The following is a 16885-nucleotide window of genomic DNA, read 5'->3' as shown; positions in this document are numbered from 1 at the left end:
GATGCCAGCGTAATGATGAGTGCCAAGGTTATAGACATCCTGCATTTTTTAAATGTTGCTAAAATGAGATAAAAGCCTTATGCAAAAGCAACCGCAGGCACCCCGCAGGTAGTGCTATTGATTTCCCTAATAAGTGGGAAATGCTTGAGGAACCTTAGATTTGCTGTTGGTTCTGTTGAAATGATGTAAAAAGTGTTGCTAGACATCTTCTTTATTTTCCATAGACCTGTCTCTTATTTATCTATTTACCTTTGAAATAGGACAGAGGTTTACTAAACAGTTTGGCCATTATAGTTTTAACCTAATATTTTACCTTATGGAAATAATGGAGTAATTTGTGTTTTTATGTTCATATTAGTTTTTTTAAGTACTGTTAAAGAATGAATAGTTATTTTTGAGCACATATTTGTTCAACTACTGAGTCTCCAGTGTAACACAGGGCACTAAAATGCTTTTGAGACAGAGATGTTTTATTGGTCTGAATTTACCTGTTGATATTAATTATATGTACGGGGAAATGTCTTCTTCACCAGTCACAGTGGCTTAAATGTACCCACTTATTTCATGTGTTTTCATGCTGTTGCCTAGAGAATCATTTTATATTTTCTCAAATGTTAATAAAGATATTTTGAAGAAGCTGCTACTTTTTTTATCCCCATATTTCACTGTAAAGACAAACACTTCTGTTTTTAATTATTTTAGCCAATTATTTCTTTTTGTCTTTCAAGGTGATAGTTATTTCCTTTGTTTGAACCGGAGATCCTGGGATTCCTTTACAAAAATTACTTATAAGGAAATGTCATGCAACCTTTATCATGGAATTAAAAAAAAAATCCAAACACAAGGAAAGGACAATGTCTGTCTGTTTTCAAAAGTGCCTTTATGAATTTAGTCATTCATTCCAGAATCATTTATTGGAAACCTACTATGCATAAGTTACTTCACTAGGTGCTAAACTTTCAACTTTATTAAAACAACTTACAATGATTAATTTGAGGCTTTATAATTTAGACATCAAAATGAAATTTTAAATCATTTCCAAAGACTACACTTATCTGTATTATCACTACTTGAGGGTTTTGGTTTTTTTTTATTTTAACAATTTTTTATTATATCGCTTTGGTAGAATAGTGTTGTTTATTCACACTCCTCTGATTCTCAGAAACATTTCTGAGTTTTTTTTTTTTTTAGTTAAAGCGATCATTTTAGACTGTCTGCAACCAGCTAATATTAGATATTTGTGTATATTGTATGATTGTGTCCTTCACCAAAAAAAGCTAAATAATATTTGTTTCCTTAATATTGGGCACTTAAGCATGAGCAATGTCCATTACTATGTGGAAGGCACTGTTTTAAATGTTGATTTTGTTTTAGCTTCACAATTATTCCATTAATTGAGGGTGCTGGCATCTGCATTAAATTTCAAGCACAGGAAGTACAGCACAGCTCTACCCAGCTGGGTTCACATTTGGCCGCCGCTTGTCAGCTCTGGGCCCTTGGACCAGCTACTTAACCTAAGCCCCAGGGGTTTCCTCATTTGTAAAACTGGGTTAAAATGGTACTTACCAAAGGGTCTTGTGAGGAGTTAAAGAGATAATCTGTGTCAGGAGCTTAGTTCTGTGCCAGTCACAGAGTCAGTGCTCCGTGGATGTTGTTAGAAAATTAAAATAAAACAGCCCAGTTTTCCGGTCTCCGCAGCCCTGCTTTATGTGATGATAGTCTATGTTAATTGAAATATTGGAGGGCTGTACATCCTGGGCATTTATCCACAACATTTATCCACAACATTTCACATTTAACTTTCTTAATGTCTCCAAATGTTGGCAACTCTAGTTTGCAGTTCTCGGACCGTGGCACAAATGCTGTGCTCTAGGCGGTGTCCTACATTCTGTCACAGGTCTTTATACTCCTCTGGGTGGCACAGGAGCTGTGGGAGAGCTAGTGCCTGAAGGAGTCCTGGTACAGTGATGTAAGGAGGCCTTGACTCTCCCCCACGTGAGTTGGGTCTGCGAGCTGCCGTCACCATTGATTGAGCTGGGCTGAATTGATGATGAATTTCAACCGGTAACCCAAGGAAGAAAGCCTCTTTGTTCTCAGCATCTTCCAGGCCACTTGGTGTGCCTAACAAAGGTGAAAAAGGGCTGCAATGTGAAGCTCCTTGGAATGGCTAGAGGGAAAGGTGTTAAATGCACATGATCTTTCTTAGGTTTTTTTCCTAATGTGCACACCGGACTTTGATAGATGAGTCTGAGTCCCTGTACTGGCTGGGATTTAGTCCTAAACTTAGGAGGAATGTGTACTATATCAACAGAGTGTCTGAGCTGCATGCTCTCTATTCAACCCTCAGCAAACACCTGTAGCAATTAGAACCGCAGGTGAGAAAAATGCTTTGTAATGACTTATTCTTCATTCTAATGTCAACATATGACCTTAAACAGTAGATCTGATTTGCTTTTCAAACCTAGCATTCTGCTTATGCCTACTGCCCTATGGAGTATTTGTTTTATTCATAAGTGTATGAGGCTGAAAGTTGTGTATGGGAGTAAGGGCAGGACATGTTAAGAGTCCATTGTATTCTGTGGGTTGAGTGTTGGTAAAGAACTTGTATTTCTTATACCAGAACTAGACAACTAGAAGTGTAACTCACATTTCAGTATCATATAGTTTAGTATGCTGTTGACAGTTATGCTACATTTCTGACAATTGCAATCTCCACTTTATAATATGTTGCCAAATTTATAATATGATGGCAAATTTTATCAGGGTAGAATTAAAGTTTCAGGACATTGCTTCTCTCTTCGCCCTGCCCCAGGTAGCAGAAAATTTCTTCATGTCCTTTGCCAGGTTTTCCAGGTGAGGTAATACCCAACCAAGGAAAAGAATATAGTGTCCAGCTCTATTCAGAAGCCATGGGGAAGGCAGTTTGTGGGGCTTTATTCTTCTCCCCACTGCAATTCCAAGAAAGCAACTATGCTTGTATGAGTTTGACATACTAGGCTCTGCTGTTTGAAGAAAAGTTTCTATGGCTACAAGAGATTGCATGCAAACCACCAAACCAGATGGCTTTAGGTGTTTTCAGCCTTGAGACAGTCTGTGTTTCTGCTTCTCATTGGATGGTACCTTGCCCTGGAAAGGTTTCTCATGGCAAACTTGCGTGGCCATTGCTGGGGTACCTTCCTTGTGCCCAGGAGCTACACACACACCGTCACTTCCCAAGCCATCTGAATGAGGCTCAGTGGCAGCTCTGGGTCACCACTGCTCTCAATGGGAGCAAAGGAAGCCAGAACGTTCCTTTCTTCCCAACTCCCTACTCTCTCCCAAACTCAGAACGTTAGAAGCGATTGCTTCCAGAGGATTTGTAACTTGGTGTATCACTTTCCCCAAGTGTTCCTACTTAGGAAAAGAAAAAGCAAAGCGCCTCACCCTGTACACTCACTGACTGAGGACATTGGCAGTACATAGTTGTTAGACACTTGATGTCCCCAGTGAAGGTAAAAAGAAGACGGCACTAATGGGGTCAATGATGATAGCAGCTTTCTGAAAGGAGTTAAAGTGAGAGACCACAGGGGTTGAAAGTGGAACCATGAGTATAACAAATCTGGTTTGGCACCATTTGCTTAATAGAAATCAGTCAGTTAAAAACCAGAAGGGCCGGTTTTGCTACTCTTGTACTGTGCACCGTAAGACAAGCTGTGATGAATTAGAATGGCTGTGATTTCTACAGCCATACCAGAGGGCTAGAGTTAGTTGGCCTAGTGTGTTTCTTAATAAATGTATTTATGTTTCATGCTTTCATGGGACAAAGAGTCAAATATAAATGTTTTCTGTGAGCTGTAAAAGTATGAGAGCATTGAGGGCTTTAAGAGCTTCTTACAGTCATGGAGATGCGGATTTTAAAGGCCAGAACTTCCTGAATGAGTTGCTGACATGTTCTGCCTAAAGGATTAAGGAATCCCAGAAGGGAATGGCTCCAGCGACATGGAATACCAACCCTTATCTCCTGCTTGATCTCTAGACCTCCCTCAGATGACCTCTGCCCGTCAGAAACATCTGCACAAAGATGAACAGGCACCCTTCTTCCTGGTACTTCATAGTACCTCTCCCAAGTAGAAGGGACAGACTTTTGATGGAACAGGGTGAAGCACAGGAAGTGGGAGGCCACACAGCCATAGTCAGAGATAAGATTAAGATCTTGTCTTCTGAAACTAATAAAATGCTCTTTATAGTGATTTTATACTGATTAAGTATTTTAGAGATAGGGTCTTGCTCTGTCCCCAGGCTGGAGTGCAGTGGCATAGTCATTAGCTTGCTGCAGCCTCAAACTCCCAGGCTCAGGAGATCCTCCCACCTCTGCCTCCTGAGTAGCTGGAACTACAAGCACCCACCACTGTGTCCAGCTCATTTTAAAATTTTTTTGTAGAGCAGAGTCTCACAGTGTTGCCCAGGCTGGTCTCAAACTCCCGCTGAGGAGATCCTCCCACCTCAGCCTCCCAAAGCACTGGGATTACAGACATGAGCCACCATGCCTGACCTTGTATGTTGTCTTTCGAGAAATGTTTATTCAAGTCCTTTGCCCAATTTTTAGTAAAGTTATTTGTTTTCTTGTTATTGAGTACTTTGAGTTGGATGTCAGCCCCTTATCCAGTATATGATTTGCAGATATTTTCTCCCAGACCATGGGTTGTCTCTTCATTCTATTGCTTCTTTTGCAGTACAGAAAGAAAACAGCATCTTATTGTAATTAGTATTTGATTATTAATGAGTTTAAACATTTTTTCTTATGTTTATTACTAAGTGTATTCTGTTGTAAATGGCTTATCCCAGTCCCTTGTCCATTTTTACATGGTAGTATTTTTTCTTCCCCCTAATGGTTTTTTTTCTTTAATTTTAATTTTTTTTTGAGACAGGTGTTGCTCTGTTGCCCAGGCTGGAATGCAGTAGGACGATCATAGCTTACTGCAGCCTTGACCTCCTGGGCTCAAGCAATCTCCCCACCTCAGCCTCCTGAGTAGCTGGGACTACAACTCATGCCACCACACCCAGCTAATTTTTTAAAAAAATTTTTTGCAGACACGGGGTTTCAACACGTTGCCCAGGCTGGTCTCAGACTCCTGGGCTAGAGCGAGCTGCCTGCCCCAGCCTCCCAGAGGGCTGGAATTACAGGTGTGAGCCACCATGCCTGGCCCCTGTATGATTTTTAAGAGATCCCTAATGATTTTTAAGAGATATTATGGATACACAATATGCCCCGTTTGCCCACTGAGGCTATGTAAGATGAGATATGAAGTGGTTACATATGTGGGCCCTAAAGTCACATAGACTGGGTCTGAATACCGACACTATCGTTTACCAATTATATGACTTTGGTCAAGTTAACCCTTTAATTCTTAATTTCAACATCTGTAAAACTGAGGCAATAATGGCACCTACCCCAAACAGAGTTGTGAAAATTAGATGAGAACATCCTCAGAATGCTTCAACACAGTTCCTGGATCACTGAAAATGTTCAATAAATGTCAACTACTATTTTTTCTCAATGATAATTCAAAAGTTGATTGTATAAAGGAACTACCATACTCATTACTGTTATTATTATAATTACATATAACTGATTTGTTGCTAAATTACACTAAAATGGTTCTTGTGCTCTTTATATACATACATATACATATATATATATATGGGAAGTGGAGATGAACACCCTAGTCTGCAGCAAGCAGAGAACTGAAATAAAACGCCCTGCATAAATCTGAGAGCCTCAAAATTAAGACCCTTTCTCTGAAATAGGGACTAGAGAATCCACACTCTAGCCCACAACGTATCAAGGAAGCTGACCATAGACTAGGCAAACAATATATTAATAGTGGACAAAGTAGACTCTAATAGGCTTATTTTTTAAGGATACAAAGAAATGATTCATCAAGGTGATGTGCCAGCCTATGACTGTCTGCACCCAACCGCATAACTTCTAAATACCAGAAACAACAACTGACAAAATGACAAGGAGCTATTGATAAATCTACCTCTAAAATGAGAACCCCTTTTTTTAAAAAAGCGCATGTCTCTTAGAAAATAAAAGCACAAGCAAACAAAAGATTCCTAAGGATATGGGAGATTTCGATAAACCAAGTAATACACTTTATCTGATTGATATATAGATACCTGTATCCAATAAATCAAGAACACACATTCCTCTTTGGTACACTTGAAATATTTACCAAGATTGGCCACAAAGGAAATCTTAACAAATTCTAGACGGGCACTTAGTAGATATTCCAGTTTGACTAGAGAAGAAGTTGGGTAGGTCAGGCTAGCAATGGAAGTCTGATAGGAACTTAAATATTAGGATATTGACAGGCAGTAGGGAGCTACTGGAAGATTTAGAGCAGGGAAGCAACAGGATCTGCATTATAAGATGAATCTGGAATTGAGGCCAGGTTATTCTCTTAATTTTCAAGGGCGAATGAGGAAAGATCCAGCTCTGACAGAATAATGAGTTGTGTAAAGTGAAGGCCAAATGACATCACCAGAGATGGCAGTAGTTCAAAGAAAGCAAAGCAGAGGAATTGAACTGCTGCAGAATGCACGGTAGGTAACAGGGCAGTGAACGCAGACCCCAAGGCAGTAACAGGCCTTGGGGGTCAGCACCATGCTCACAGGGCAAAGCATGAATTTAATTCCAGAAAGTCACTACTAACCTCATTAGAAATCTTAGTGTGGTTTTCCTGTGTGTTTTGAACTTAATTTTAAGCTTATTTTGGATTTAAAGTTATGATCTAACTGCAGTAGCAGCTTACCCCAAGTTTGCTGTTTGCTTACATAATAGAAATAGGTAAAGACAACTCTGGAAGTCTGGGATAATTTTTTCATGTATGTATTCATGCTAGAGAAGTTCTAGTCTAGTTGATTCTCCTCATTCTACAGATACGGAAAATTAAGCACAGAAAGGTGACTGATTATTAATTATAGTAATAAAAATGATTAAATATGAGTACTAGCACTTTTAGAACATATGTTATGTGTTAGTCATTATATTATACTAAGTACTCTCCATGCATTCCCTTATTTATGCCTGGTAACTATGCTATGATGTAGGTGCTATTTACTTTTCCTGTCTGCTTATAAGGATACTGAGGCTTAGATTAAGAAGACCATAAACCCAGGGACTAGCTTTGGGACCCAAGCCTTTGTAACTCCACAGAACGAGCTCTTAGCCACTTTGCTATCCCAGCTTGACTTGGACACACAAGTTGCAACCCAATCAAATTTAGATTCAAGATCTCTTGACTTGTGGTCTAGTGTATTTCCTGTCTCACCTCAGGCCTCTGTTCTCTACATTTCTTTGAGAGTATACAGCTAAAACCACAGAGTAGTATTAGATCTTATTGTAAGAAAAATGCTTAGTTAGGCACATCTCCTATATCAGAAGTTCAGAATCTTATTTCCGCTTTCTGACTTTTCAGAGTTCCTGGGATGTTTTAATCAGACACTTGACATATTTTTTAATTTTCTCTATCACTTGTAGCACACACCAGATGTTCAGGTTTCGGTCCAGATATTGGTTCAGTAAGGATTTATTGGATGCATTAATGAAAATCTAGAACCTCCTTACTTATGGACATGTTAGATTTCAGAAGGTTATTTTCCAATACATTTGTGTATAAATCCTTAGTGACTAAAACAGATTAAGGAGTATGTCTCAGAAGTCCTCAGAAGCATTTCCACTGAAGATGGGTATAAAAAGTTAGTCCTGTGAAACTTTAAAATCAGATCTGTTTTCCGCCTTTGAGATCATATACAATCTATCAGACATTCTTTCTGTTAATATAATTGATTGTTTTGGTCTACATCGAAAATCTGTTGAGGCAGTTAACCCTCCTCTTGGTTGACATCTGCAGCTGTTTTAGGTTACACTTTAAGGTGCTCACTTGATAAACCACAATATTAAATCAACTCTGCACCTACTCAATACCTACACCAGTGGAACCGAACAGGGTCGGAGAAAGCCCACGTGGAATGCCCTTATTTTAAATTCATAATCACTTACTTTTTTTTTTAATTTATTTTTTTGAGACAGAGTCTCACTCTGTTGCCCACGCTGGAGTGCAGTGGTGTAATCTCGGCTGGCTGCAGCCTCCACCTCCCAGTTTCAAGCGATTCTCCTGCCTCAGCCTCCTGAGTAGCTGGGATTACAGGTGCCCGCCACGACGCCCGGCTAATTTTTGTATTTTTAGTAGAGATGGGGTTTCACCATGTGAAGGCTGGTCTCAAACTCCTGACCTCAGGTGATCCACTTGCCTTGGCCTCCCAAAGTGCTGAGATTACAGGCGTGAACCACCATGCCCAGCCAGTCACCTACTTTTTAATTACAAAGGGAAAAATAGTAACTTTACAGTCGGGCGTCCCTGCCGACATCATGTACTCCACGTATGATGTGCTGAGAGAGAGAACAACATCACCAATGTGTTACTCTTGCCAGAAATACATACCTGAATTAAATTGTGAGGAAACAGACAAGCCCACACTGAGGGACATTCTATGATGGACGTTTTTGAAAGTGTCAAGGTGATGAAAGACAGATTGAAGAACTGTCCCAGATTCATGGAGGCTAAGGTGACATCACAACTAAATGGAATGTGAGATCTGGATTGGATCCTAGTCCAGAAAAAGGATACTAATAGGATAGTCTATCAAAGGTGAAAAAGGTTTGTAGTTTAGTTAATAATAGTGGATCAATGATAATTTCTCAATATTGATAATTATACTATGGTACAGTATTAATGTTAAGATGTTAACATTTGGGAAAGTTGGGTGAAGGGTATACGGGGATTCTTTTAACTATTTTCCCGCCTTTTTTGTAATTCTGAAATTATTTCAAAATTAAAAGTTAATTAAAGGAAAAATATTTTTAAAATGGATCATCACTAGCCTTGAATATTACTCAGCCATTATACCATCTTCCCCAAAGTATTCATTCTTCCAAACTCCTAGACAATATTTCAGACACTCTCCTTTCACTACAGCCCTTGTGTAGCTCTTTCCCCAGCCTCATTCATTGTGCAAATAGGGGCATTTAAAAGAATTTCCCCAGGTGCACCTCCCAGCGCCTGTGACCGTTTACTGTGCTTTCTCTCCTGCCCTTGTGGATAAGCTGTCTTTGCAGCTAGCCAGGGTCAAGTCCTCCACTTGTTTAGTAGATCTTATCCTCTCATCTATTCAAGAAAATTGCTCCCACACATCTCTCTCTCTCTCTCTCTCTGTCTCCATCGCCACCCCTACCCTTTCTCTCTGCTGCTGGGTAATTCCTGGAATCATAGAAATATGCTGCTATTTCTTTCTTCTTAAAAAAGAAAAACAACTCTTGAGCCCACTTCCCCTTTCAGCCAGCTTCAACATTTCTCTTCTTCCTTTTACAGCACATCTTCTGAAATTGTTTACAATTACCGTCTCCAATGTCTCCCCTCTCATTCTTTTGGGAAACCGTTCCAATGGGACTTTAGCTTCACTCTTCCATGAAACTATCTTTACACGGTTCCTAGCGGCCTCCATGTTTGTGCCTTCTGTGGTCAGTTGGTTCTCCATCCTCTTACATGGCCTATCAGCAGCTCTTCAGAGGCGGCTCCTGCTCCTCCTCTAGAGATCAGTCTTCATTAGGCCTCTAAGTCATCACAATCACCTGATTTATCTCCTGCCTCTCTGGAAGCTTCTTCTTAGTATCCTTTGGTGTTTCCTCTTTATTTTCCTAACCTCTTATGTTGGAATGCCCCAGAATTTGGAGTTTATTTCTTCTTCTTCTTTTTTATTTCCATAGCTTTAGAGGTCCAAATGGGTTTTGGTTACATGAATGAATGGTATAGTGGTAAAGCCTGACATTTTAGTGCACCTGTCACCAGAGTCGTTTACACTGTGCCTAATATGTAGTTTTATTATCCCCTTACCCTGCTACCGCCCTCCCTTCTCCTTCATATTTACTCCATACATGATCTCAACCAACCTCACAGCTTTATTATTTATTTTTATTTTTTGAGATTGAGTCTTGCTCTGTCACCCAGGCTGGAGTGCAGTGGTACGATCTCGACTCACTGCAACCTCCACTTCCCAGGTTCAAGCGATTCTTCTGCCTCAGCCTCCCGGGTAGCTGGGATTACAGGTGTGCGCTACCACGCCTGGCTAATTTTTGTGTTTTTAGTAGAGATGGAGTTTCACCATGTTGGCCAGGTTGGTCTCAAGCTCCTGACCTCAGGTGGTCCACCCACCTCAGCCTCCCAAAGTGCTGAGATTGTAGGCATGAGCCACTGCACCCAACCCTCACCGCTTTAAATACCATCGATATGCTGATAACTTCAACTTAATATCTACAGTGAGACCTCCAGATACCTATATCCAACTGTCTACTCAGATCTCCTGATTGGATCTCTAATAGGATAAACAGATCTAAAATTGAGCTTCTGCAATTCTCCATCCCCACGCCTGATTTTCATCCTGTCTTCTCCATATCAGTTAATGGCAACTCCATCCTTCTAGTAGTTAAGGCCAAAGGCCTTCGATTCATACTTAACTCTTCACTTTCTCATATGCCACAAAGAATCTGTCAGCAAATCCTATCAGCTCTACTGTCACAATGTACACAGAATCTGGCAACTTCTGTCTCCTCTTCTAAGAGTTTGGTCCAAGCCACATCATCTCTCACCTAGATTATTGCAACAGCCTCCCAATTTGTCTCCCTGCATCTGACATTGCCCTTCTTTGGTTTAATCATGACACAACAGTTAGAAAGATCTTTTTAAAAATGTATATCAGATCCTGTAACTCTGTTGATGAGACCACCCTCCCTGCAATAGCTTCTTGCCTCCCCTGTTGTAAAAGGCAACGCCCTGTGTGATCAGGCCTCTCTGACCTCATCTGCTACTACTCTACCCCTCTTTTGCCTCTTCTCATTGGCCTTGAAAATGAAACACTCTTCCCTCGGAGCCTTTGCACTTATTCCTTCTGCCTGGAATTCTCTTACCCCTGATATCTTCAGGGCTTGCTCCACTTGCACTCCCTCACTCTCTGCCCTTCCCTCCCTCATGTTTTTGTTCAAATGTCACTTTCTCAGAAAGGCCTTTCCTGGTAACGTCACTAAGAATTTCAATTCCACACCACCCTCAACCCTGAATACACACACACACACATAGCCTTAGATTCCCCTTCTGTGCTTTAATTTTTTTCTCCCTAAGACTTATTACTATCTAATAGGTACTTAGTTATCTTAAATATTGTGTGTCTCTCTCAACTGGAATGTCAATTCCATAAGGTTAGGAACTAATGTCTTATTTATGCATTTACACCTCCAGTGCCTCTAAAAGTACCTGAGATACAGTAAGTAATCAAGTATTTGTTGAACAAATGAATGAATGGATGAATGAATCTGCACTGGAGCCCCAATACAAATTTTGGTGAAGCAGCCGTTGAACCAATGGAATCATCCAGGCCTTGCAACAACTTTTAGCAGCAATTCACCATGATATGTTACTCAAAATTCCTAGACTTCTTCTAAATGAACATTAGCCATCCAATATTTACCACACCAAAGACTTCTTCCTAGTTTCTAGCTAATGATGATGACTGCATAGATGAAGACCATTTCAACATTTGGCATGATTTATTATCAGCCTTTCGGTGTTATTGCTACTGTTCAACCATTCACTCCATATGCACCAATAATACTCATTTCATCACCGTTTATTTTTATGTGTTTAAATGATCTCTCTTTTAAATACGTAATTATAATTGTATGCACCTTCTTTATGCTCTTTCAGCATTCTTAAGTCTTTTGCACTCTTTGTAAATGCTAAAGTTTGTTTCTAACCCTGCAGCGACTTCCATGTTTCTGCACAAACATTGCAAACTTGCCATAGACCAGAAGTTGTAAATTAGTGATGTCTGGATGAGTCAGTTACAGGTTAGCCAACTTGATATTTAATTGAAAAAATTTTGCCAGTATATTAAAAATCAGACAACTTTTTACGTAAAAATCCAGATTTCTGGTTTCTCTTAAACAAGCCTACATTCTTTCTGCTGTTACCTTTAGATAAGACTTATATTTTCCGGCCGGGCGCGGTGGCTCAAGTCTGTAATCCCAGCACTTTGGGAGGCCGAGACGGGCGGATCACGAGGTCAGGAGATCGAGACCATCCTGGCTAACACGGTGAAACCCCATCTCTGTTAAGAAATACAAAACAAAAAAAACTAGCCGGGCGAGGTGGCGGGCGCCTGTAGTCCCAGCTACTCAGGAGGCTGAGGCCGGAGAATGGTGTGAACCCGGGAGGCGGAGCTTGCAGTGAGCTGAGATCCGGCCACTGCACTCCAGCCTGGGCGACAGAGCAAGACTCCGTCTCAAAAAAAAAAAAAAAAAAGACTTATATTTTCCAGTGTGTGGCAATCCCTGTGACATCTATGCAACCTATTTTACTTCATTGAGTTACCTGCCTGACCCCTGTAGGTATTTGACATTGATTGAAACCACAGGCAGGGAAATGACTTAGAGGCTAAAACAATCCTGGGTGCTCACCAATGGCACCTACTGGGACAGGCAGAGTTATCCACTTATTCGGAAGCACTGCTTTCTATCTCCGGACAATTATAAAATGAAAGTTTCTGAGGTCAGTAGGTTTCCTAATCTACCAAAAGCAGTTTTGGAGAGTCCATGTTTTATTTATCCTGCTACTTGTTTTTTTAAAAATTAAAAAATGTTTTTGTTTCTCTTCCCTTATCCTTCCTTTCTCTTGATTTAGACAGGAAAGAGCAATGAGAAGGGAGATGAGGTGAGAGGATCCTTTTCCCTCCTATGGTCTCATTCCTTTGACTGGAGTTCATAAGGGAGTAGGCGGCCTTCATAGGTCTGAAACCCTCTGCTGTGTAGACTACTGACACAGCCCTGTAGAGTGGTCGTGGGAGCCCCTCAACCAGTTGGGTTAAAATGTGTGGCCACTTGCGCATATATTTATCACCTTTTGTGGTTACCTCATAATTCGTCTAAAAGAAGACCTCCCTCTGCTGATTAACAGGCACCCTGCCTTCATCTATAAAAAGGACATAGCCAAAGGACAATAGGAAAGACAAGTAGAACTAGTTAAATGTCACTGAGGTTCAATCCTGATTACTTTGTATAGGAAAGAGGTAGGATGCAGATTGTCACAGGCTAGACTACGAATTCCGCCAGAGCAGACAGTATGTCTGCCTGATGTGCCACTGTGTTGTCAAAGTTTGGCTGAGTAGCTTGTGGCAAGTAGGATGAATGAGGAAAGGAGTGAATGAATTTAGAGGCTGTAGTCATTGCAGGCAGAAGCAAGTTCTCAGATTTGCTGGACACTTTCAGAGTTTGGATGACAGAAGCAGATCTTACACACTGGTAAATTGGAAATGGATTATTGATATTCAAGGGATTTTATTTTTAGCGATGAATTTCTTGCCCTGAACGTGATTTTTCTTAAACAGAATGTATAGTGTTTGTGCCTCCTCCTTTATTGATACTTATCTTTTCTTGGGCACAGAGAAACAGGAATAAAAGGTAGTCCTTTATTATTGAAATGCATTCCATTAAAGCGCACACCAAAAATTGGTGAAATGGGCCTTTCTTTTTCTTTTTTCCTCTCGCAATTTTAGATGTCACTTTTTAAACTTCTTCTCATTTGCATCCAATGCTTCCTCCTAGACAGTTAACTCTTTCCTACAGTTGTAGTCATCTCCGTGCTGATGAGGCTGCAATCTGTGTCTTCTGCCCTGACCTGGCACTAAGCTCTGGATGCATACCTTGCATTATCCACAGGCCAGCTCTCCTGAGCTATCTTCAGTGTTGCCTCGACCTCATTGTAATCCACTGGATTTCATCTTCATCTTCCCTAAATGCCACAGTTCTGTCCAGGGCATCACCACTCCCTAAATTCCTTAGATGATGTCTTGGTCCATTTGTGTTGCTATAAAGGAATACCTGAGGCTGGGCAATTTATGAAGAAATAGACATATTTGGCTCATGGTTCAGCAGGCTGTACAAGAAGCATGGTGCCAGCATCTGCTTGTGGTGAGGGTCCAGGCTGCTTTCACTCATGGTGGAAGGCAAAGGGGAGCTGGTGTGGAGAGATCACAGGGCAAAAGCAGAAGCAAGAGAGAGGGGTAAGGTGCCAGACTCTGTTTAACAACCAGTTCTTATGGGAACCAACAGCAAGGGCTCACTCACACACTTCCTCAGTAGTACCAAGCCATTCATGAGGGATCCACCCCCATGACCTAGACACCTCCCATTAGGCTTTACCTTCAACATTGGAGATCAAATTTCAACATGAGCTTTAGAGGACAAACATCCAAGCGTCCAATGGCAGATAATTAACCTGAAAATTATCCTTGACTTGTCCTTCTCATTTACCCTCAATAGCCTCTGAAATACCTCTTATGTTTGCCTCTTGCTCCCCATGCCCCTTGCCACAATCCCAGGCCTAGCGGTTACTGCCTCATACCTTGTCCACAGCCATGGTTTCTTAACCCTTCTTGTTTCCAGCCATGTCCCCTCCATACCATTTTTCTGCTACCAAACTAACCTAAAATGGCCAATTTCATAGTTTCACTCTCTGCTGATCAAATTTCCTGATTCTTTTTACCTATGTTTGTTTTGTGTCATCTTTAACATTTTCTTATACACAGTAAATACTTGCTTAACAAAAAGTACTAAGAGTGATTGAAATAAGGAAGTTTGGTCATGTGAATTCGCTGGAGCTATGTTGACTATGCTTTGGCCTGGTTTATAGAAGATTAGCAGCTGATTCATATCTCTATTTAAGGAATGGAGAACTTGGCCAGAAATATTTTTATATTGCAGCTGCAAATAAGACAAAGAGTTTTCATCTGGACCTCAATTTCCTTACCTTACAACAGAGAAAAATGCCATCTATGAGTATCCTAGATTTGCTGGAAATATTACATGTGATGGATTAAGGCACCCAGCATGGGATATCCCACAGATGCAAAATGAATCCTACTTGAGTCTTAATACAGAAAGATTGAATTAGCGAATTTGATGGCAACGTGAAATAATGAATCATTTTATATAAATCACAATTTATAAAATTCAGATTCAACTAAAATTTGGCACTAATTATGACCTCTGTGTTAGGTATGTTAACACATATATCATCTCCTCATGCATTCTTAGAAGTAACCCTGTGATGCAAGTGGTCTTTTTTTTCAATGTACAGATAAGTTTAGCTGAGAAAAAGGAAAAATGCCTTACGCCAGGCTTGTTGGTATATACTGGAATTAGGATTTGTCTCAAGATTTCTGCTTCCAAGTCTTTTTCTTTTTCTTTTTTTCTTTCTTTTCTTTCTTTCTTTTTCTTTTTTTTTTTTTTTTTGAGATGGAGTCTCACTCTGTCACCCAGGCTAGAGTGCAGTGGCATGATCTCAGCTCACTTTAACCTCCGCCTCCCGAGTTCAAGCAATTCTCCCGCCTCAGCCTCCCAAGTAGCTGGGACAACAGGTGTGCCACCATGTCCTGCTAATTTTTGTATATTCAGTAGAGATGGGGTTTCACCATGTTGGTCAAGCTGGTCTTGAACTCCTGAACTCAAGTGATCCTCCCTCCTCGGACTCCCAAAGTGCTGAGATTTACAGGCATGAGCCACCATGCCTGGACTCTTTTGCTTTTTCTATGTACCATGCTCTCATATATTTTTCTTATCATTGTTTTTCACCTTTTAACATGAGCATTGTTAAAACGCTCATGACTTACATTTTTACTCTCCTGTTGAATTACTTAGTTCATCCTCTTTTTCTTTTTCTTTCTTTTTTTTTTGTTTTTTTTTTGTTGTTTTTTTTGAGACGGAGTCTCGCTCTGCTGCCCAGGCTGGAGTGCAGTGGAGTGATCTCAGCTCACTGCAAGCTCCGCCTCCCGGGTTTACGCCATTCTCCTGCCTCAGCCTCCCGAGTAGCTGGGACTACAGGCGCCCGCCACGTTGCCCGGCTAGTTTTTTGTATTTTTTTAGTAGAAACGGGGTTTCACCGTGTTAGCCAGGATGGTCTCGATCTCCCGACCTCATGATCCGCCCGTCTCGGCCTCCCAAAGTGCTGGGATTACAGGCCTGAGCCACCGCGCCCGGCCCATCCTCTTTTTCTTTTGTTTTCTGTATGCTTATTTTAAAACCTTTGTTCCTATATTTGTATTCTTGGTGGTTCAAAGACTCTCAAACATTGTCTCAGCAGCAGCATCATATCTGTTTATAAAAGTTGAGGAAGTACCGTATTTCCAGCTTAGGAAACTGAAGGTAAGTAGCACAATTAATTTCAACTGGCATCTGTTTCAATGACTCTGTTAATGCAAATGGGTTGTAAACTGTCAGTGAATATCTAGGGATATCTAGGGAGTTGTTATAAGCTACAGGTAAGTGAATTTTCTACTTTTGAAATGGTTGTAGACTGCATCATTTGCTGAGTTCCACTTTTTAATACATAGGAATACTGCAGAGACAACATTTTTATGTGTTTGACATTTTATGAAAAAAAAATTGCAAGTCATGAACAGCCCTCTTTCTTTCTTAATCTACCTGAAAATAATAACTATAATTAACTTTTGTTACATTGTTATCAGAAAGGGATAGTCAAATTAGCATTAAACAGATGTAAAGTCAACCTTCCTATGAGAGCTGTGTATATAAACTCTCTGGAAGACCTATTGTGCTTCAAGAATGAATTTTAGATATCTATTTAAAACGTCTAATTACTTTAGCGCTTCGGTTTAATGTTAAAATGCCATATTGTTTATAGAATCGGCTTGCCTTCTCAACTAATGAAATATGCATTGAAATTGTTCTACATGCAACGCACCAGGTTAGGTGCTGTGGAAGGGTGCAATTCCT

General features: G+C 40.5%; 1 protein-coding gene across 1 annotated transcript in view; it reads left to right on the top strand.

Moving 5' to 3' along the window:
• Window positions 1-16885, top strand: part of LCP1 (lymphocyte cytosolic protein 1) — an 85688-nt gene that overhangs the window by 1809 nt on the left and 66994 nt on the right. Inside the window, exon 2 of the mRNA XM_025363933.1 lies at window positions 16210-16294. The gene's annotated coding sequence lies outside the window, so the exon portion shown is untranslated. The remainder of the gene's footprint in view (window positions 1-16209; window positions 16295-16885) is intronic.

Source organism: Theropithecus gelada, chromosome 17, assembly GCF_003255815.1.
Source record: "Theropithecus gelada isolate Dixy chromosome 17, Tgel_1.0, whole genome shotgun sequence".
Taxonomy (NCBI): domain Eukaryota; kingdom Metazoa; phylum Chordata; class Mammalia; order Primates; family Cercopithecidae; genus Theropithecus; species Theropithecus gelada.
Note: the sequence above shows the minus strand (reverse complement) of the source record. Positions and strands in the feature narration are given on the sequence as shown.